Source organism: Hemicordylus capensis, chromosome 2 (genome assembly GCF_027244095.1).
Source record: "Hemicordylus capensis ecotype Gifberg chromosome 2, rHemCap1.1.pri, whole genome shotgun sequence".
NCBI lineage: Eukaryota > Metazoa > Chordata > Lepidosauria > Squamata > Cordylidae > Hemicordylus > Hemicordylus capensis.
The window spans coordinates 281,714,079-281,736,747 of record NC_069658.1 but is presented as its reverse complement, the minus strand read 5'-3'; the positions used below and the strand labels follow the sequence as shown (position 1 = coordinate 281,736,747).

The window sequence follows — 22,669 nt, the reverse complement described above, 5'->3', positions numbered from 1 at the left end:
GCTCAGTTACAGTCAGCCAAGAATATTCTATAGAAGGTTTGTGAGAGGAGAGAGAATGTGGGAGGGGAAGCTTCGCAGCTTAGCTGATTGCAGTTAATGGAGACAGAGGCACATATTTTAATTCCTGTCTCTGGCCACATTCACACATAACGTAGAACCGGAGTTGCAGAGGCCAGAGGTTGCCAAACTGTTACGTATGAATGCATGAAACTCTGGTCCCATTTGGAAAGTGATTGGAAGTTATGCTCCCTAAACTCCAATTTGAACCCTCAGTTTGTAGTAGGTTTCACTGCTCAAAGCTGAGGTTGGAGTTCTGGAGCATTACGAGCAAATGCAGAACTGGAGGTTGCATTTGCTCTAACTGGAGTTGAGGGAGGAAGCTCCTCCCTCTTTCTGGCTATGATTGGCGGTGTGGGTTGTCCTTCAAGCAGGAAGGAAGCCTGCTGAGCAGTTCCCTCTCCTCTCTGCAGCCTCTCTGACTGCAGAGAACCTCTGTTTAGTCCAAATGTAGACAGGAGAGGGTGGGGGTGGGGAATGGTTCTGTGTTGTTATGTATGAATGCAGCCCCCCCCCCCATAACCATGGAAACACAATTTGGCTAGGTCTTTCATGCTCCAATCCACTACCTTTGTCGGCCTGCAGCAACAGTAAAAGCTGAGACATTCTGAGCATATGGTGAGTGTCATCAGCTCTTTTATTAATTGTACTGATTGTAGTTGTTGCCTGCTGAGATAACAGAACTCACCATATGCTCAGAGGCACATGCTACCAAATTCTCCTTAAACATTGCAGTAACACCTATCCCCAATTATGATTTTTGTAGACAGTACAGTATCTCAGACAAGACATTAGATCTCATCTCCCCATGGCATGGACACCATGAGCTATTGAATTGCCTTACTTTTTGCAATTCAGTTGGAGCTGCCACACCCATAACTATCCCTGTAAATCAAAGAGGTTTTCCCCCTTTTATTGAGTATACAAATTCCTTTGACAGCTTCTGCTTTAGATTCCTATATCTAATCCTTTTTCCTCTACATGCAAAAGAAGAAGAAGAAGGTGCAAAAGACTACATTTGACTCCTGTAGCATTTTTGTTTGTATGTTCTCTTATAATTAAGGTCATTGCCTGTTAACTAAGTTAGCAGGAAATCTGCCTGAAACATCAGTGAAATACAGTGCAGAGTGATGCAAGGGAATGTTAAGTGATGTACTCAAGGCCAAACTGTAGCAAATCAGCAATAGGACTGGGAGTTCCTGCCCTTGGGATCGCCTACGCAGTCATCTAAGTCACACCAAGCAATACCAAACAGAACACATTGTGCTGAACAAGGCAACCATTTTAAATACATTCATTGCAGCTTTAACTAATTATTTGTGAAGTGTCTTGGTACTGAAATCTTGCATATGCCCCTGCAATCTCTTGTCCTTCAAAAAATAAGTTGTATCTCCCTTTCATTCAGCAGCCAGATAACCTTTGCTAACTACTGGCCAAGCACTCATATGCCCAATTGTTTTTCACAATTGCAGCCTGACCACATGAAACATAACAGTCACTGCAACTCATCACAGAGGTGGGGCATGTATTGCCTCCGTCTCTGCGGTCTCTGCCCCAGCAAGAGGTGGGGTAGCCACAGGTCTGGAACAAGGACACTGCATGAGCACTTAGGTGGCATCATGTGTGTAAATGATGACTGGACATCTAGATCCAGAGACCGTGTGTCCCAACTGCTGACCATTGCTCATTACTCTATACTCGTCTCCACAAGCTGCCCTCCATCAGGCGCAGAGGATTCCACATACCGCACATCTGGTGGTCTACTGTGGTGGCTCCACATCTGTGCAGACCAGCGGAGAAGCCCACAGCATGACCAGCAGCAGTGGGTGCTGGCCAGTGTGATTGCTGCAGCTTTGCTGTAGTAAACTCCATGATAGACAACTGCCTAACAAGTGAAGCCAAACCCAACCAATACCTGCTGCTACTCTGTGGTCTGTCGTGCAAACTGCAAAGGCACAGGAGTCCCGGTAGGGTGAGGTGGTCGGCAACTCCACTCTTTCTTTCAGATACTGCTTCATTTCTGATGCTGTCATAGAAGAACTTTCACTTTATCACAGTTCGTTACCTGGGGGTCCATAGAGATCCCTTCCCTCCAACCTTGTTGTTTCTTACCACAGCTGGTCAGCAGATGGGACTCTGAAAGGGAAGGGGAAATGGGATGACCACTCCGCTACATGGGCTCAAGGCCTGCATCTTCTCCACTCTCTGGCCCCATGAGCACCAAAAGAATAATGCTCCTTTGGATTAGCAAGCAGGCAACTCACTGCTGCCATCATGAATGAGGCGGACAACTGGGGAAATGGAGGGGGTGATAATAAGGGCTTCTGGACTTACAGGCAAATGGGGTACATATGGCTAGGTAGAAAGGCTGAGGCAAAGGGCAACCCCTGTCCTATCAGCCAGGTCACTGGCCCCTGCAGTGCTGCCTCTGACTGGCTGAGAATCTGCAGTCTCTCAAATGTCCCTGTCTGTGAGGATTCTCCCAGCACTTTCTAGCAAGAAAGAACACCCTGGGTTTGGATTTGTTGTATACCAAGAACTGAGCTGTTCCACAGAGCTAGAGCTCTGTATGCTGCCTCTGCATAGCATTACGGTCTTTGACCAGAACAACAGCAAAAGAGACAAAAACGGTTCAAACAATCTACTCTTACAAAATAATTAAGAGTCTCTATGAAACAACTTACTATAATAAGCTAGAAGTTAAACCTATGGACAAAAAACTATATATAAAGGTTAGTCAACACTAACAACAAAATGACATTGAGTATAAAGGTAGCAAGACAGCAAAATTATGTAATTAATATAGAGCAGTGTCAAATCTCATAGACTATTTAGTTCTTAATGAGCGCTAAATGAATTTTGCTAGCTATAAGGCAGAACTTAGCCACATTATAGGATCTAGAGTCATTCTGATCTGCCAAGAGGAAATTGAGGCAAAAGGAATCAGTACAGCCTGGCTATGAGCTAATATCTGAAGAGATAAGCTTATGCCGGATATCACGGTAATAGTGACAGTGCAAGAGTACATGAGCTGCCGTTTCAGTCTCACCAGAGCCACAGGGGCAAATACAGTCTCCATATGGAATTCTTTGAGATCTCCCTTCCAACACAGCTGTGCAAAAGGCATTGCATCGGGCCACTGTCAGGGCTCTGCAATACTTTGGGACTGTTAGCTGGTTTAAACAGTTGGCGGGGTAAAGCTCAGAATTTGATTGCCCAAAAAGATACCAAATCTCTGGGCAATTTACAACCCTGTTGTAAATCACCCAGAGATGTAAGTTTTGGGCGGTATAAAAATATGTCAAATAAATAAACAAACAAACAAACAAACCAGAATGGGGCCCTGATCATTTTGCTGCTCCATATCATAAATTCTTTCCCTTATTTTGAGTCTGGTATTTTCATAACCCAGGGTTAGCAGTGAGGTGTGAGAAAAACCGTAATAATATAGCCTTTTCTCCACCCCTTTTTCCCACTTTGAGTGATATATGCCCTTTAGCACCAATGGAACTAAACCAATGGGATGGAAAATCAGCTTAAGCCAGAATTCAAAAATAATAATCCAAGCCCTAGCCTCTATTTTGAGCAACCCTGCTTCCAGCCATAGAACCGCCCTAGGAACGCAGCTGGGGACCTGAAATATATTCTTCAGGAAATTAAATTGAACCACTTCTGATTTAGAAAAATTAGGATATATGTCCAGCTGCACTCCACACAAGAGCTTTGCACGGACTCTGGCCTCAAAGAGTGTAATAGCTGCAGGGATAAAATGGGCACCTCTGGAGTAGTAATAAGATTGAATTGCCTGTGTGCTCTTCTTAGCATTATGACTAACATATTCTCTGTGCACAGATCTGCAGCCAGAGGCCTGAAATATTACACCAAGGTACTTAAATTGTTTTACTTGTTCCAACTTGTACCCATTTAGTATCCAATTGTAAATTTTTGGTCTTTTCGCAAACACTAGAATCTTGGTTTTACTATAATTAATTTCAGGTGAATGCTCCTTACAATAGGAGGCCAAAGAGCACAATGCTCTTCTTAAACCTATTGGTGTTTGCGAAAGAATAACAGCATCATCTGCATACAAGAGAATAGCAAGATGCTTATCCACTAATTTGGGAGGGTGATGATCCAAGTCGTTTAAGTGGGAAGCAAGGGAATTAATGTAAAAGTTAAACAATAGTGGAGCCAAAAGGCATCCTTGTCTTACTCCCCTAAATGTTAGAATTTCCTTGATGAGGTGCCCCTGTGTACTACAGCACACTCTTTTACAGGGGTTTTCATGAAGTTTTATTATCAAGCATAATAGCTGACAATCCACTGACAAATTAAGAGCTTGTTCCAGAGTTTCTCCCTAGGGATCAAATCAAAGGCAGCCATGAAATCAACAAATCCTGCAAACAAAGCAGAGCCAGAACTGGAGGAGTATTTCCCTACTATATGCTGCAAAATTAAGGTTGTGTCCATGACAGAAAGACCCGTACAGAAGCCAAACTGCTCCTCAGCCAAGATGTCCATTTCGAACCAGTCCAGCAGTCTCTCATACAAGTGTCTGGCGTACAGCTTACTTATCACACTGATCAGACTAATAGGTATATAGTTCTCAGGGAGCTTCCTATCATCTTTCTTGTAAACCGGAATAATTACTGCCACACCCCAATCCTTCGGGACATGAGCTGTGTCTTATCAATATATGAAAATAATAAAGCCAGGACCGGGGTCCACCATGCCAGATTATTTCTGATTACCTCCACTGATATATGGTTATATCCCGGGGCTTTACCAAGTTTTAACTGTCTTACCAAAGCTTCTATTTCAGAACAAGACACAGGTGGCCACTCTGGCAGCTGACCCACATCCAATATTGGGGTTGCTGCCTCTGTGTTTCTGATATATATGCTAGCTTATTGGGGAAGGTGCCTGGAGAATGACAAATACCCCATGATGTTCCCTGTGGTGGAGTGGTTAGAGAGCTACTCTAGTCTGCAGACTGGATGGTATGAGTTTGAGACTTGTCTGCTCCCACTCTTTTGCTTCTGACATCATTGTTTCCAGCTATGTATGTAGAAGATGAGATGGCCTTAATCCTACTATTCCCTAGCTGGGCTTGAACCCAGCTTGCCCAGTTCCCAGCCAAGTACTCTGTACAGTGAGCTTCCAGCATTTCCTCTTGCCTGAATGCAATCAGGGCTCCCGCTGCTTCTTGTCTCAGTTCCTCCCTAGCAAAAGACCCTTTGCTGCAGATGCATCTTGCTTGCTTAGGGACTAGAACCTTTGCCCTAGGGAGCCTGTGTGTTTTGTCTCCTCTCTCTCAAAGTAGATCAGTCTTCCCTTTGTGTTGTGCATTCAAAAAAATGGAGACTGAAGGGGCATGGCGAGGTTCCAGGTGGCCGAGGGACAAAGTTTAACCAGAGGGGCTCCTAGTGCCCCAGAGCCCCAAGCTACTTTCCCTGTGCCTGATGGCAGATGCAAGGTGCAGGGCAACCTCCCCACACCAAGCCTTCTCCTCTTGAACTCACCATTCGGTGAGTCTTTCGGGAAGGTGGCCACAGTAGCACCGGCCCCTCAGCATGGGGCCAGGCACAGGTTGCCAGGGACATCATCCTCTGTCTGGGAGTGAGAGCCCTCCTCCAGTGGCTCCTGCATGGTGCCCAGCCCAACGGACAGAGCAGCAGCGAGGGGCTGGAAACATGGGGGAAGCGGAGGGGGAAGCACTGCACATTGGCTTTTTCCATGCCAGGCCCACATAGGGGTGTTGTCCACATGCTACCCTATGATTGTTGCATACTGGCAGTGTCGCCATTGATGTGAGAGGAGCAGCTGGCTGAATTACACATTTCTGGATAGATTTTTTTTAACTGTCCTTGTTTTCTCCCCCCATCTAGTTCTGAGACTGCATTAGATCCTAATTAATGTACAATGAAGTTACTATGTAATTGGTAACGGAGACCACAGGGTTTTTCTGACAATCACATCAGGACAAAAAGACCCCAATTTAGTAGACTTGCTTCAAAACAACCCACATTGTGTTATGACTTCAAAACTTAATTCATGTGGTACAGACCATGACTTGAACTGAAGTTGCCTGCTTCTGTGTCAGTACATGAAGGTCTTAGAATTCAAGGACCTTCAACTATTTCCTCTCTGTTTGATTTCAGCTGTCACTCAGACAGAACATGGCACACTCACTGGATAGATGCCTTTTCTCCAGAGGCACATACCCCTAAGGTAAGCTGCCAGCAACTGAGAAAGAGAGAAAGATGTCGATCCAGTTATTATTAGCAGAAGGTTGCAGACTTCACTGCTTATCTAGGCCAAGCAAGCTCATGGTTTAGAAACAATGAAACCCCAAGAACAGAGCAGAGTATATAAGCTACTATAAAAAGTTTCCTTTGTATATGATTTAACTGTCCCCTTCAAAGTCTTAATACTGCTTCTTATTGGAGTGCTTCTTTGCTGGCATTGAATACATTGATCTATTTAAATATACACAGATTCAGAATTTGCCCATCACTGAGCAAGCTCAACAAAAAGAACTGGCAGGGTAGCAAATGAACTACAGGGACAGCTGGAAGACAATTCTGTAGCAACTTTACTTCTTGCATGGGCAACAACTTTCAGCTATGTGTCTTATTTCTAAACAATACTGTACCACCTTCCACAAATTCCTCTTCTGTTGGTGCAGATATCCATGCTCATTCTCTGTCCAAATTAAGGCAATTTTGGTGTTGGAGATGGAGTTCCCGTGCATTGACCTTTTGCACCAACTATCCTAATCACCACTAGGGGCACTGGGAGTAGAGGTAACTAGTGAGGGTCTCCTTACCTGTCCCTGCTTTCCTCTCTACTCTATGACCCCTGCTTTGACTCCTCAGGTATTTCCTGTATTGAGTCAGTCCTCCTCCTTTCCTCCTAGAGAGAAGATGGACATTTATCTCTCTCCTCCTACATATTCATTATGCAGCTGATAGATAAGATAGGTCTCTCCTATCTCAAATGTACTTCACCAACAAATAAATTTAGTTAAGACTCTACAGAGATCTCCATGTGTGTTCCTTAAATAGCTACAACAACTAAATTCTGCACTCTGTAACTGGAGTGGTAGCTTCCTAGGCACTTTGCTAAATAATCACAAATCCCAACAAGTGGTGTGCTAACACCCAGATCCTATGCACAAAGTTAGATGCCTAAGTCAATTACGTTTAAGTACAACCTAGCTCTCCACAGGATTAGGCTACAAATGACATTTTCCACTATGGAAATAAGTGCATGTTGTAATTCAGTTGGCTGCAAAGAATCAGAGAGCTGAGTAAGGCTGAGTATCTATAGATGCTTTGGATTTTTTTACATAATTGGAGGTAACACTGGACATGGGTCTGTTCCCTCTCTACATGATGGTTAATCAGATGTATCCATGTTGTAATAATATCATGTTGTCTATTTTCCCACTCCCCACATTACCAGCTGCCACTGGATGGGGGAAATGACTCTGATAAATCTGTTTTAATTATGTTAATGTTTTAATGGTTTTATATTGTGAACCACCCAGAGACTTTTTTGTATGGGCTGGTATATAAATGTACTAGATAGATAGATAGATAGATAGATAGATAGATAGATAGATAGATAGATAGATAGATAGATAGATAGATAGATAAGCAACAGCTGCAGCTTAGCTTGCTTAATAGTTTGCATTCAATCTTCTACAAAGCCAAGGGGGCACCACAGTTTCCTCTATATTGGTTAGGCTAGCTAGGAGTTTCTATTCTCCTTCCTGTCCATGTTTGTTCCTGTTCCTTTGTGTATGGGTCAGCAAGTTCTATACTGACCTCTTAGTGTCTTTGTCTCTCAAGTAAAGTTATCTTAAAAACCTTTCACTGGTGTTTGCTGTGTAATCCACAGAGACAGAACACACTCTGCAACAACAACTGCCCCTCAGAGAATCACTTTAGGGAATGATTCCAATGGCTGAAAATCCATGAAAACATAATGAGGTGACCAGCCCTAGACAGGTAGGGGAGCTGTAGCCCAGGTAGGGCTGGTCATGAGAATCACCGGTATCAGTCCCGATCCCCACACTCAGCTGGGTAGCTCAGGTTTTTTACCCAAGCTAAAACTGAGATAGGAGAGTGCATGTGTGCCCTCCTACCTCATCACCTGTTCATGTAGAAGCTTGGACTGCCAGCAGCCCAAGCTTCCATAGATCCGGACAGAAAGAGTGACCTGGAAGTGGGAATCCCCCAATGCACCACACGCCTCACATGATGCATTGTGGGATACGGGAAGATGCAACCTGCTTTTCCTCCACCCCCTTGCCAATCCAGGATCACTCATGTTCCGGTCATGTGGGCTTATGGTGCGGAGGAACCTGGGAACAGCGAGGATTGTGTATGGGGGAAGGTAGGTAGTGTCCTGTCCTCCCCCCCCCACCCTCCCCAGCCCCAGCGAAAATGGTCATGTGAACAACCTTAATAACTATGCATTGTGTTTTACTAGGTTCCCTGAAAACTCTGCACTGGGAATTTAAACAAATGACAAAGAGTCATTTTAGATGCATTATTTAAAATGTTCAAAGTGCTGAAGATAGATAGATGGTGTGGGGAGAGAGAGAGAGAGAGAGAGAACATCATCCTTTGTTCATATTAATAAGCTAAAGATGATATTAAATCCCACTGATGCAATGGACTAACATATTTAGGACTACATAACTAGACATGCCTCTAAATACAGTTCAGCTGCCTTCATACATATTATATAAGTACTGTATGGTGGTGAATAAATGAACTATTCTAGGACAAAAACATAACATCTGAATGCCAGCATCTGGCTATTTTTTCCACAGATGTATATGTTGCTCTCATATATGTCATTCTGAACCTTAATCAGCAAGAGAAGAATAAAGGCTTAGTTTCAGCTAATCAACATCAATTCATGTCTGCAAAGTGCTGGATGAAGCACAACCCCAGGCATACAGTTTAGATAGTGTAAATCATCCCTATACCCATGTCTGGGTAATTATCCTAATTATATAGACAAGCTCTTTATCAGAATGCTGATTAGATGGACATGCTAAGCTTCATTAGCTGTCAGAGGTAACAGTCACTTGACATTAGCTTAGCAAAACGCCAAGCACATACTTTAAAATGTTGACATCAGTAAGCGAATGAAGACAGGAAAATTCACACTGTTGCGTTTATTTATTTTTTTAAATGTCAATCCTGCTTTCCCCTCCAAAGAAACTCACAGAGGCTAACAAAGCATGCAATTAAAAAAAAAAACCATAATCAAAGAATAACAAAACAGCAGCAATAAAACCAAACCCGCAAGCAGTAGAAAAGCAAGCACTCAACCAACCAATATAGCAGAGGCATGATGATCAAAAAGAAAGAAACAGATGTTTCCCTCCACCACAAGCTTCCAGAATAACCATGCTTTGACTAGGCAACAGAAAACCAGCAGTGATGGGACAAAGTGAGCCTCCCGGAGAAGGCCCTGTGTTTTGTGGACACCTGCCAGACTCTTCTGGCCACAAACCAAAAGAATGGGAGCGCTGGTTCAGTGGTAAAGCACCTTGCTTTCCGTGAGAAATCCCCAGATTCAGTCTCTAGCATCTCCAGGTAGGACCGGGAAAGTTCCGTGTCTGAACCCTGGAGATCTGCTGCCTGCCTGTCAGTACAGAGCTAGACTGACCAGTGATCTGAGAACCAAACTTAAAATCAAACATGTGCTTGCAAGCACTAAATTTAAAGTAATGTTTAGTAAACATTTACTAAACCACAACCGCTTGGTAGTTTTGTTTTTTAATGTTAAATAGCAGTTAGATCAGTGCCCCTTGGATTGGGACTACCAACATTGGCAGACATCCTAACAGTGTGCTTGCAAAAGGACAGTCTGCTTGCACAAGGACATTGTGCAGACCATTGCACCCCAAGGCCCCAATGAAGACAGGGCACACTTAGTTAGAGCAAATAAGGGCCACTTTATTATAGTACAGTGATAACAAACTTGCAGCAAGGTCTCCAACTAACCCAAGTGCAGGTACTCCTCTGTGTGGTGGCCCTTCCTAGTGAAGAGCATCCCACACAAGGGCGAAGGAGTGGGTCCTGATTCAGTCAGGCTCCATGTCCTGATCTCATCTCACCACAAGGCTTCCCCCACTGAAGTGGGGGGCGACCCACTTCACACCGAACCCAAGCTGCCAAGGCCCTGAGCCGGCGAGTCGCAACCACCCCCTGAGTGGGGCCACTCCCAGCCTTCCGGGCTGCCAAAACCCTGTTGGGCTGTTCCATGAACCCCCCTCACCCAAACTGGACCTCCAGCTAAACACAGATCCCTGAATCTACCTACCCCACACCTGCACTCTCCTGCCACAGAAGCGGGGCAAGCCTCTGCCTAGCCCTGCTTCCCCCACCCAGCTAGGACTTCCTGAAGACCTCGCTGCAAGTCCCAAAGGAACAAATAATTCTCCCGATCGGGGCCCCTCCAACCCATACGTGGAAGTAAGTTGGACCAAACCAACCTCATCTCCGGCCATTGGGCAGCTAGGCCCCACAAATCCTTGATCGCCTGCTGAATCAGGGCCATGCCTAGTAGCAAACCCAGGTCATCGCCTCCCAAGTGAATGACCACGACATGTGGTCCCCACTTTGTTCTCATCTAGAAGTGGGAGGAAAAGTCTCCACAGCATCCTTCGGCACCCCACTCCACCTCTGCCGCTTTAGCCAGGCCCAACTGGGTACCTATGCTGATCTGCAACCAAGATCCTAGCCTCCCATGGCCTTGCGCATTAGGCAACTGGGGTCCTTGCCTCCCAGGTGAGAGACTCGGGTTTGTGGTATCCCTCGTGTGGCGGCATACTCCTCTGGCAGTGGACGGACGACGGTGCACAGCCTCCCTTGACACCCCCGGCACTCCACTTCTGCCGCTCCTGGCAAGGGCTCAAAAGCACTCCTCCTGCAAGATACTGTAGCATACAGCTGGTGGGGTATCACGTCACCGCTGACAGTGTATCAGGTCATTACCTGATCCGCCACCTGATCCACCCACTAGGAAGGAGAGGTGATGAATCTGCCGGTGTTCCCTAATGCTGCAGGATACCCTAAAACTGGGTAAGGCCCAACCCCTGTGGTTCCCAAGCCTTCTTAATTGATTGCTCCTGAGATCTGGCTAACTGTCACTGCAATGGGAGTAAACTGACCCCAGAAACACCCTGCTATATAAGAAATCTTTCCTATCCACGACAGCGGAAGCAGGTGCAGGCAGCCCATCAAAACAGGGTGCAAGCAACCCCTGCCCTGCCTCAGGGGCCAGGCCAGGTGGATAGGCCTCCAGTCTCACAGCCTCCCAATCTGTGACAGACATGGTATCCCTTCATGTGCACAGCGGGCAGATGTTGCCTGCGTAATCAAGAACCATGCTACGTATTGGTGGTACTGATAACAATATCCACCGTTCTTGCACCTCCCTACACCCCAGTAAGGCAATGCGAGGCAGAGATGACCTAATCTAAAAGCGTCTGACGTCTGCAGATTGCTAACCTGCTTCCTTCCCTTCATCGCTGCCTTCTGTCACGCCATGCAGTTTCTGTTGGGTCCCCTTGCAAAATGGATGTGGCTCATAGTACCAACCCAGGGCAACATGCTTCCAATATCTAGAAAACCCTTTCCAAATCCTTATCCTAAATGTGTTCCCCAATTAAACACTGGGCTAATACCAACTAATCTCTGGTTTATGGAAATGCACTAATGTATGGATGTGAGTCTCCCCTCGTGCCACATGAGAGGCAATTTAAAGGAAGAACACAATATATCTTTGGGATCAAACCTGGGTGTAAGGCAACCCCCCTAAGTCTGTCCCCAGTTCTACATGAACTGCCCAGAGAGTTTCACGCCAAGGGTGGGAAATAGCTGCCCAGGAGGCGCAAAATAGCATTCACGTCACCTGAGCTGTATGGTTTAAGCTGCCCTGGTACACCAGGATCCCAAACTCAGGGACACGTGGGCCCCTGGCACCAGAAACCGAGGGCATAGGGATGTGCACGAAGATCTTCGGTGCCGACGGGGAGTAGCACTTTAAGGGCGGGGGAGGGTGTAGTCACCCCTCCTGCCGCATTTCCCCCACCGGCGCACTGTCATTTTGAAGCCTCTCAGGGCGGCAGCGTTCCTCCCTGCCGCCCCATTTTCCCCATCGGCTGGAAGAGGCCGGAAGTCGCGAGCGCGCATGCGCCCATCGTGCATGCACGCGCCCATGGCAGAAGGGCGCGTGCGCACGCACGACGGGCGCACGTGCGCTCGCGACTTCAGGCCTCTTCCGGCCGATGGGGAAAACGGGGCGGCAGGGAGGAACACTGCCGCACCGAGGGGCTTCAAAATGACAGCGTGCCGGTGGGGGAAATGCGGCGGGAGGGGTGAGTACACCTTCCCCCGCCCTTAAAGTGCTACCCCCGTCGGCGTTTCGGCGCCGAAACTGCCCCCAGCGCCAATACGTTTCGGAGGCCTTCATAATGGCCTCTGAAACATTTCGGGCACAAGCCTACGAGGGGATACTTGTCCAACCGGATGCGCTGGAGATGAAGCCATCCCCTTCAGTTGCCTATGATTAGGCCCATGTCCTGGTCCTGGTTCCTGCTACACAATTCAGAGCATACTGCAGAGGCACTGAGAGTAGAGATAGTGAGTAAGGAGTGCGGCGGGGCTCCCTACTGTCCTACCTGACTCTGCTCTATGACCTGATATTTCTTCAGGTATTTCCTGGTATGTCACACTCCCTCCTTCCTAGCTCTTAGATTATGATTAAACCTTTCCAATCTCAAGTGCACTTCACCATCAAATGCCTGGTATTTAGTTCTACAACGATCCCCCTGTGTTTCTCTAGATAGTTGTAAGTATCTCCACTCTGCAAGTGGAGTGTGTACTTTGACTTGGAACTCTGCTGGGGGTAGAATTACCAAGTACTTTGACTTGGTAACTACTGGGGGTAGAATTACAACCCCCAGTCATCTAGACGGGAGCCAAGACCCTGCCCTCTTTCCTTGACACTGATCCTAGCTGTAGTTTTTATTTTATTTTATTTTATTTATTTAACATATTTTTATACCGCCAAAAACCTATGTCTCTGGGTGGTTTACAAAGATTAAAAAGTAAAACATTAATTAAAAACAAAAAGAAAAAAATTTAAAAGCAAGAAATTTAAAACACAATTTTAAATTTTAAAACAATATTCGAAAAACAACATTAAAACAATCAAAACAATATCAGTTAAAAGCCTGGGTGAACAAATGTGTCTTTAAAGACTTTTTAAAAGTTGTCAGAGATGGGGAGGCTCTTATTTCACTAGGGAGTACATTCCAAAGCCTCGGGGCAGCAATGGAGAAGGCCCGTCCCTGAGTAGCCAACAGACGAGCTGGTGGCAAATGCAGACAGACCTCTCCTGATGATCTCAATGGGCGGTGGGGTTCATAACAAAGAAGATGTTCTCTTAAATACCCAGGGCCCAAACTGTTTAGGGCTTTATAGGTTATGACCAACACCTTGTATTTTGCCCGGAAACATATCGGCAGCCAGTGTAACTCCTTCAATACGGGAGTAATGTCGTCTCTCCTAGATGACCCAGAGACCAGCCTGGCTGCTGCATTCTGGACCAACTGTAGTTTCCGGACTACGTACAAGGGCAGCCCCACATAGAGCGCATTGCAGTAATCCAGTCTGGAGGTTACCTGCAGATGTACCACTGTTTTGAGGTCGTCTAACTCAAGAAACGGACGCAGCTGGCTGATAGAAGGCACTTCTGGCCACTACCTCAACCTGGGACACCAAGGGGAGACTTGGATCCAGAAGCACCCCTAGACTGCATACCTGTTCCTTCTGGGGAAGAGTGACCCCATCCAGAACAGACAGATCAAAATCGTCTCTCGAGCTCCAACCCTGCACAATGAGTACCGTCTTATCTGAATTCAGTCTCAGTTTGTTATCCCTCATCCAGCCCATCACCGCCTCCAGGCAGGCATTTAGGGAGGTTATGCCCTCTCCCAATGATGCTGACATGGAGAAATAGATTTGGGTGTAATCAGCATACTGATAGCACCCTACACCAAATCTCCTGATGGTCTCTCCCAGTGGTTTCATGTAGATGTTAAACAACATCAGAGACAATACGGAGCCTTGAGGGACACCATACAAAAGTTCAGATTTTGAAGAACAACATTCTCCAAGGGACACCATCTCGAACCTGCCCGAGAGGTAGGAGCGGAACCACTGCAAAGCAGTGCCTCCCATCCCCAACTCCCTCAGACACTCCAGAAGGATACTATGGTCGATAGTATCGAAAGCCACCGAGAGGTCCAAAAGGACCAACAGAGTCACACTTCCTCTGTCAATTCCCAGTTGGAGATCATCCATCAGGCTGACCAAGGCAGTCTCCGAGCCACCCCATAGCCAGCCCTGAAGCCAGTTTTAAATGGGTCTAGATAATCTGTTTCCTCCAAGACTGTCTGGCGCTGGGAGGCCACCACCTTTTCAATTACCTTGCCCAGCCATGGAAGGTTGGAGTCAGGCCTGTAGTTACTCAGCTCTGAGGGATCCAAGGTAGGCTTCTTTAGAAGCGGTCTAATAATTGCCTCCTTAAGACTAGGAGGCATCCTACCTTTCCTCAGAGATGCATTTATAATCTCTACCAGGCCTTCTACAACAACCCCCCGCCAGATAGTATAAGCCATGTCGGGCAAGGGTCAAGAGGACAGGTGGTGGGCCGCAGCGTTCCAATCAGCTTGTCCACATCCTCAGGAGTCACACAATGGAACTGATCCAACCTAACCACATAAGAGGAGTTGCTGGATACCTCCACATCAGATACTGAAGTAAGTGTGGAGACAAAATCCAAGTCGGCCCGCATACGAGAGATTTTTTCCACAAATAATTCATTAAACACATCACAGCGGGTAATCGATGGTTCCAAATTCTGATTCAAGTGAGGAGGGGCACATACTAGCCCTCTCACAACCCTGAACAACTCCGCCGGACATGAACTTGCGGATACAATACGGGCAGAAAAGAATCGCTTCTTTGCTGCACGTATCACCTGAGCATAGGTCTTCAAATGAGCTCTATGTTGCAATCTGTTGGATTCAAGCTGAGTCTTTCTCCACCTGCGCTCCAGTCGTCTGCCTTGCCGCTTCAGCCCCCATAGTTCTTCTGTATAGCAAGGGGCCAGTTTTGAAGCAGGTCGGAGAGGACGCTTAGGAGCGATCATGTCTACCACCCCGGTGAGTTTGCTGTTCCAATTCTTACCAGGACATCAACAGGATCGCCGGCAGAGCCAACACTGAATCTCTCCAAGGCTTCTTGAAATCCTATGGGATCTAATAACCTTCTTGGGCGGACCATCCTAATAGGTCCCTTGCCCCTGCGAAGATGGGGTGTGACTGTGAGTCCAACCTTAACCAGATGGTGGTCCGTCCATGACAATGGGGAAATCACAGGAGTCCCCACCCACGGAACACCACCCTGATCAGAGTGAAAGACCAAATCAAGCATGTGGCCTGCAATGTGCGTTGGTCCCGAGACCACCTGAGATAGGCCCATAATCGTCATGGCCACTATGAACTCCTGAGCCATCTCAGACAAATTGGTCCCGAAATGAACATTGAAGTCCCCCAGCACCACAAGCTTGGGCAATTCCAACACCTAGTCCGAGACCAAGTCCGTCAACTCAGTTAGGGACTCTGTTGAGCAGCGGGGCGATTGGTACACCAACAGAAATCCCAGTCTATCCCTGGTCCCCAAACTTAAGTACACACATTCAATATGGTCTGACACTCTAACAGGGATCCTGGTAAGGGAGATATTATTCTTGTAGACCACAGCCACTCCACCTCCCCGCCCCCGGTCCCTCACCCACTCCTCAACAGAGTACCCTGGAGGGAGAAGCTGGGACCACACTGGGCCCCCAGCCTCCCCAAACCAGGTCTCTGTAATACATACCAGGTCAGCACCTTCATCCAGAATCAAATCATGGATAGTTTCTGATTTGTTCTGGACCGACCTGGCATTACAGAGGAGCAAGGTGAGGTGCCCTCATTGTCGGCACCCAGAGCAGAGCCCCCTCAGATGGCCTCGTCAAGCAGGCAGCAACCCTTGAGAGCAGACGGTCCCTTAAGTATCCCAGGCCCAAACCATTAAGGACTTTAAAGGTCAAAACCAGTACCTTGAATTGGACCCAGATATGAACTGGCAGCCGGTGCACATCTTTCAGAATGGGTGTGATGTGCTCCCACTGTACAGCTCCAGATAAGACCCTCGCTGCCGCGTTTTGCACTAGCTGTAGTTTCCAAATATTCTTCAAGGGCAGCCTCAAGGGCAGATGTTACAGTAATCCAGCCGTAACGTGACTAAGGCATGGGTAACTGTGGCCAGATCTGCCTTCTCGAGAAAGGGACGCAGCTGGCGCACTAGCTGAAGCCATGCAAAGGCATCCCTGGCCACCGCCTCCACCTGAGCTTCCAAAAGCAGAGCTGGATCCAGTAGTACCCCCAAGCTGTGTACTTGCTCTTTCAAGGGGAGTGCAACCCCATCCAGAACTGGTAAAATCTCCTCATCCTGATTGGCTCTCCTACTGACCAACATTACCTCCTTCTTGTCCGTATTCAGTCTCAGTTTATTAGCCAACATCCAACCTATCACAGCCTCTAGCCCCCAATTCAGGACATCCACCACCTCCCTAGGATCAGGTGACAAGGAGAGAAAGAGCTGAGTGTCATCTGCATATTGCTGACAACTCAGTCCATGTCCCCGGATGACCTCTCTCAGCGGTTTCATGTAGATGTTAAACAGCATGGGGGACAAAACCGAACCCTGCGGGACCCCACAGGCCAACGGCCATGCAGCCGAGCAGTAGACCCCCAGCACCACCTTCTGGGCCCTTCCCCCAAGGAAGGACCAGAGCCACTCCAACGCCATACCTCCGATTCCCATACTTGAGAGGTGGCCCAGAAAGATACCATGGTCGATGGTATCGAAAGCCTCCGAGAGGTCCAGCAGAACCAACAGGGACACACTCTCGCTTTTCTAGTTCCCGGCGTAGGTCATCCACTAGAGCAACCAAGGCAGTCTCAGTCCCATATCCAGGGCGGAAGCCAGACTGAAAAAGGTCCAGATAATCCGTATCATCCAAGACCCTCTGCAGCTGCCACCACACGCTCTATCACCTTGGCCAAAAAAGGGCAGGTTAGAGCAGCAGACTTATAGTCAGTGGTGGAAGTGGATTACATATTTTGCAAGAACTCCCATTGCTCCCAGACACAGCAATGAAGAAAAGGTAAATTAAAAGGCCAAATAGATTTTATTAGCCAGACTAAACAGCTGCAAGGATCTGCAGTGATTAACTATACTAGCTAATCTACCCAGTGCCAGTACCAGTCACTTTTGTCCTGCAGGGCAAAGACCTGTCCCACTCCTGCAGTCAGCTTTTGTAGGGGTAGGTTACCCTGGCTCCACACCTACAATCAGAGCATCTCCCAATCTAAGCACTTCTTTGCAACACCCACTAAGGTGTTCAGAGGGATTTTGGAACTCTTTGACACCATCCCACAACCCTGAATATGTGAATCGGCCCTTCCTCAAGAGGCTCTGTTCCCCTTTCTCTGCACCCAAGAGGCATGTCCAGGGAAATAGTCAACAATACCTCAGGATGCCTGCCAGTTTCCTTACACCTAAAATACTTTACCTCTATGGGAACATGTCTTTGAATCTTAAAAAGAAATGCTTCTAAAGGGTCGTGTCTGTGTGTGTGATATTTATGTATCGCCTTATATGTGTATCTCTAGGTTGTGTACACAATTTAAAACACATAATATAAAACAGAGTAAAAATAATTAAAACAATTTAACAGAATAAAAAAGTTAAAACAATTTCATAGGATAAGAGCAATTAAACAGTTTAAAATTAATTTCAGTTAAAAGCCGGAAAAACAGGTGTGTCTTGAGGGTCTTCCTAAAAGCAGTCAGAGATGGAGATGCTCTTATTTTGGCAGGGAGCATATTCCAAAGACAAGGAACAGTACTACAATGACATCTGTAAAGCCCTTGAGGATGGAAATGGACATGGAAAAACAAGGAAAGTTTTCCAAAAGATCTCTGAACTCAGAAGGAGGTTCCAACCTCAAATTGATATGTTAAGGGATACCAAAGGACAGATAATAACTGATTCTGAGAAGATCAAACAGAGATGGAAGGAGTATATTGAAAATCTGTACAGCATGGACATCAGCATCCAAGATACTCTAGAAGATATTCCCTACTTGCAAGAACCTCTAGTACGGGAAGACGGAGTTAGATCAGCACTCCAGTCATTATCAAGTTAGAAGGCTACAGGAATTGATGGAATAGCTACAGAAATATGGTAGGCAACAGAAGAAGCATCAGTCAAGGCTCAAACCAAACTATGCCAGCAAATCTGGAGAACAACACAGTGGCCAACAGATTGGAAGAGGTCAGTCTACATACCCATACCAAAGAAAGGAAACTTAACAGATTGCACAAACCATCACACAATATCCTTAATTTCACATGCTAGCAAAATAATGCTCAGGATCATCCAATGCAGATTAGAGCCCTACATGGAAAGGGAAATGCCGGATGTTCAAGCTGGTTTCAGAAAAGGCGGAGGAACAAGAGACATCATTGCTGATGCACGCTGGATAATTGAGAAAGCCAAAGAATACCAAAAAGAAGTAAATATATGCTTTATTGACAACAGAAAAGCCTTTGATTGTGTGGACCATGTCAAGTTGTGGAATACCATTAGGAAAATGGGTGTCTCAGAACATCTCATTGTTCTCATGAAAAACCTATACACAGGACAGGAAGCCACAGTCCAGACAGAACATGGTGAAACAGACTGGTTCCAGATTGGCAAAGGAGTGAGACAAGGCTGTATACTTTCTCCTGACTTATTCAACTTATCTGCTGAACATATACTGAGAGAAGCTGGATTGGAAGAAGATGAGCATGGTTTTAAAGCTGGAGGAAGAAACATCAATAACCTGCACTACGCTGATGACACCAGTCTGTTAGCTGAGAATGTGGATGATCTGCAAGCTTTAGTAATAAAAGTCAAGGAGCACAGTGGAAAAAAATGGGACTCCGATTAAATGTCAAGAAGACTAAACTAATGACAACAGGTACAGCAACCAGTCTCAGAATTGATAATGAAGACACTGAAGTGGTAGATAGCTTCTACCTTTAGGATCAGCCATCAACAGTAAAGGATCCAGCAGCCAAGAAATACGCCGCAGACCAACACTTGGTAGGGTTGCACTGAAGGCCTTGGAAAGGATATTTAGATGCCATGACATGTCTATACCTACAAAGATTAGAATCATTCAGACAATGGTTTTCCCTGTGATACTCTATGGATGTGAAAGCTGGACTTTGAAAAAGTAAGATATTTATTTATTTTATTTTATTTTATTTTATTTTATTTTATTTTATTTAACATATTTTTATACTGCCCAAAACTTACATCTCTGGGCAGTTTACAACCAAATAAAAACAAAGGTAAAACATTATTTAAAAACACAAACAAGAAATTTAAAACACAATTTAATTTTTTTCAAAAAAACAATATTCTAAAAACAACATTAAAACAATTAAAACAATATCAGTTAAAAGCCTGGGTGAACAGATGTGTCTTTAGATAGAGGATAGAAAAAGCATTGACATTTTTGAACTTTGGTGCTGGAGAAGACTTTTGAGGATACCATGGACAGCCAAGAGAACAAACAAATGGATCATAGCACAAATCAATCCAGAATTTTCACTTGAGACACAAATGACCAGGCTCAAACTATCATACTCCGGACATATTATGCGAAAACCCAGCTCCCTTGAGAAATCCATTATGCTGGGGAAAGTTGAAGGAAAGAGAGGACAACCAGCAGCAAGGTGGATGGACTCGATTATGACAGCAAGGAATGTACCACTGAGTGACCTTAAAGGCCAAGTTGAAGACAGATCATCCTGGAGAGAGAATCTATTTGATGAGCTAAAGTCGACACCGACTTGATGGCATTTAATCAATCAATCAATATTTCAAAGTCCCGGGGCAACTACAGTGACGACCTGGTCCTGAGTCACAATCAAATGAGCCTGTGGCAACCGTAACCGGACCTCACCAGATGATCTTAATAAGTGACAGGGTACATGACAAAGAAGGCTCTTCCTTAAGTACCCTAGACCCAAGCCGCTAGGGCTTTATAGGTTATGACCAGCACTTCGTATTTCTCTCAGAAACTTATTGGCAGCCAGTGCAATTGGTGGAAACATATTGGCAGCCAGTGCAATCGGTTAAAATGAGTGTTATATGGTCCCTTCAGGTTGTCTCAGAGACCAGTCTGGTTGCCGCATTCTGTACCAATTGTAGTTTTAGGACTGCATACAAAGGCAGCCCCACATAGAGTACATAACCTCCAAGCCTGGGGGTTACCAGCATATGCAACACTGTTTTAAGGCCATTTACTTCCAGAAATGGGCATTGCTGATGTATCAGCCAAAGATGATAAAAAGCATTCCTGGCCACTGCCTCATCCTCAGAAACCAAAGAGAGTTTTGGATCCAAGAGCACTCCCAAGCTACATAGTTGGGAGTACTCACACATGAGTACAAAAGCATTTAAACATTTACAGTCAGTTAAATTCATAATGAAGGTTTTGGCCACCATTGTAAAGAATTTATAATTTGGTTCCTATCTTGTTTCTTGAAAAATAACATGCACTCTACCACACAAAATGTCCTTCAGATGGTTTCAAGGACATTCTTATATGGAAGAATGTTGTATTTAAAAGTATCACACGTTGTGCAGATTCCTCATATCATTATACAATATGTGTATGGCTGTTAAAGTTTGGGGCATTGCCTCACAATTTAAAATATTATTCTACTACATTTCTGATTAAAATGCATTAGTCAGAAACTACTCTAGCCTTGATCATTAGGAACATACAAAGAAAAGGTCAGGATATGTTGGCTGGTTTTCAATGGAGAAAAAATGATATTGTGTTTCTTCTTTGTTTTTAAACTGAACACATCTTAAAAGGGAAAGTTCATGGTCATTTACAGATGCAAATGAAAACGACAATAAATAAAATGAAGTCACTTAGGATGTGGGGGATTCCCACGTGACACAGGAGATGCATGATTTTTTAAATAAAAAAAAAAACTTTAGAACATGCATTCAGGGCTCCAATTTTGACTAAGAAGCCATTTTCCTTCCATGCTTTCTTCCCAAGCTGTTTTGCAAATCTAAATCACACATATACTCCAAATCTGCTATTAGCCCCCAGCAAAAAAACAACAACTTTCCTTAACATTTCATATTATTACAGAATCAGACTGATTGATGGCATACAGTGTAAATAATACCAATATAATACCTAGATTTTTCCCACTGTTACAGCAGCTTCTGAAGGACAGTACTGGGGAAAGCATTAAACATCCCCTCTCCCAGCATTATTCTTATGTTCAGAATTGGAGCCCCACCCTGCATGACTGCTTTAAAATAAAAATTAGTCTTTTTTTGTTTTGACCAGGATCCCTATAAGTATTTTGGGGGAAATCAATGTGATAAACATGAATTTTACTCTGAGGCTTAGATATATTTTAAGAGGTCTTCCAGTTCTTATACCATCATCTTATCTTAGGTGACATTATAAATTAGTTAAGGATTTCCTATGGCAAGGGCATCCATTTTCACTTCATAAATTGCAATTATATATTGGAGAAGACGGGTTTAACTTGCCACATTTTCAAGCTTATTATTGGGCATATAGCTCAACTTCAGTTTCTGGGAGGAACAATGAGTCTCAGGTTTCGGTTTCTTTTTGGGTACAACTTGAAAGTTCTCTATCTCCTTTGAAATCTTGACAGGTATTAAGCTCATGGCCTGTCCACTAGGCAAACTAGGGGGTCACCTGGGGCACCAAGTGGGGAGGGGTACCGACAGTCAGGGTCACATGCCACCCAGCAAACCAAAAGCAAGGCCGGCCAGCCCGCCCCCTAGGTGAACCTAGGTGGCTGCCTGGAGTGGCAGTTGGTATGGTGTATGTTGCACCCACTGCCCCCTTCACCCCACCCATACAGGTGCCCCCTGCCCCCATGGGCATGTGTACCTCCCATCATACAAGCGAGTGGATGGGCGACCGAGCAGGTGCTCCTCATCCCTGTTACCTGCCTGGTTGCCTACTTACTCTCTTTGCCACCTTGCCGGCCTGCTGCAGAGCATTATAATCACATTGCCGGGTCGCTTAGTGATGATGTCATTATAATGCACCATGGCAATCTGGCTGTCCAGAAGCAGGTGGCAGGATCAGTGGGCAAGGCAGCAGAGCAGCAAGGGCAGCAAGTAGGTGGGTGGGCAGTGATGGGGACAGACCTTCCGTCTTCTCAGAAGGAAGATGGGGGCTGCCTACCCACCTATCCACTCTCATGCTTGGATAATGGGAGGCACCTGCCCTTGGACGATGGGAGGCAAGGAGGGTGGTGGGCACCAAAGCCAGGCAATCCTTAGGCCAGCACAGCCCATACTATTATTGCTTTGAATCAGCCCATTTTTTCTGATGC

The 22,669-nt window shown here is 45.7% G+C and overlaps 1 long non-coding RNA gene across 1 annotated transcript; it reads right to left on the bottom strand.

The window, feature by feature from the left end:
- Positions 1-1,994: 1,994 nt before the first annotated feature.
- On the bottom strand, positions 1,995-22,331 carry LOC128347140 (uncharacterized). Its single transcript, XR_008317406.1, has 3 exons — positions 22,297-22,331; positions 2,170-2,193; positions 1,995-2,083 (listed from the first exon to the last, which is right to left on the bottom strand). It is a non-coding gene; the product is annotated as an uncharacterized LOC128347140 (long non-coding RNA).
- Between the last annotated feature and the right edge of the window lie 338 nt (positions 22,332-22,669).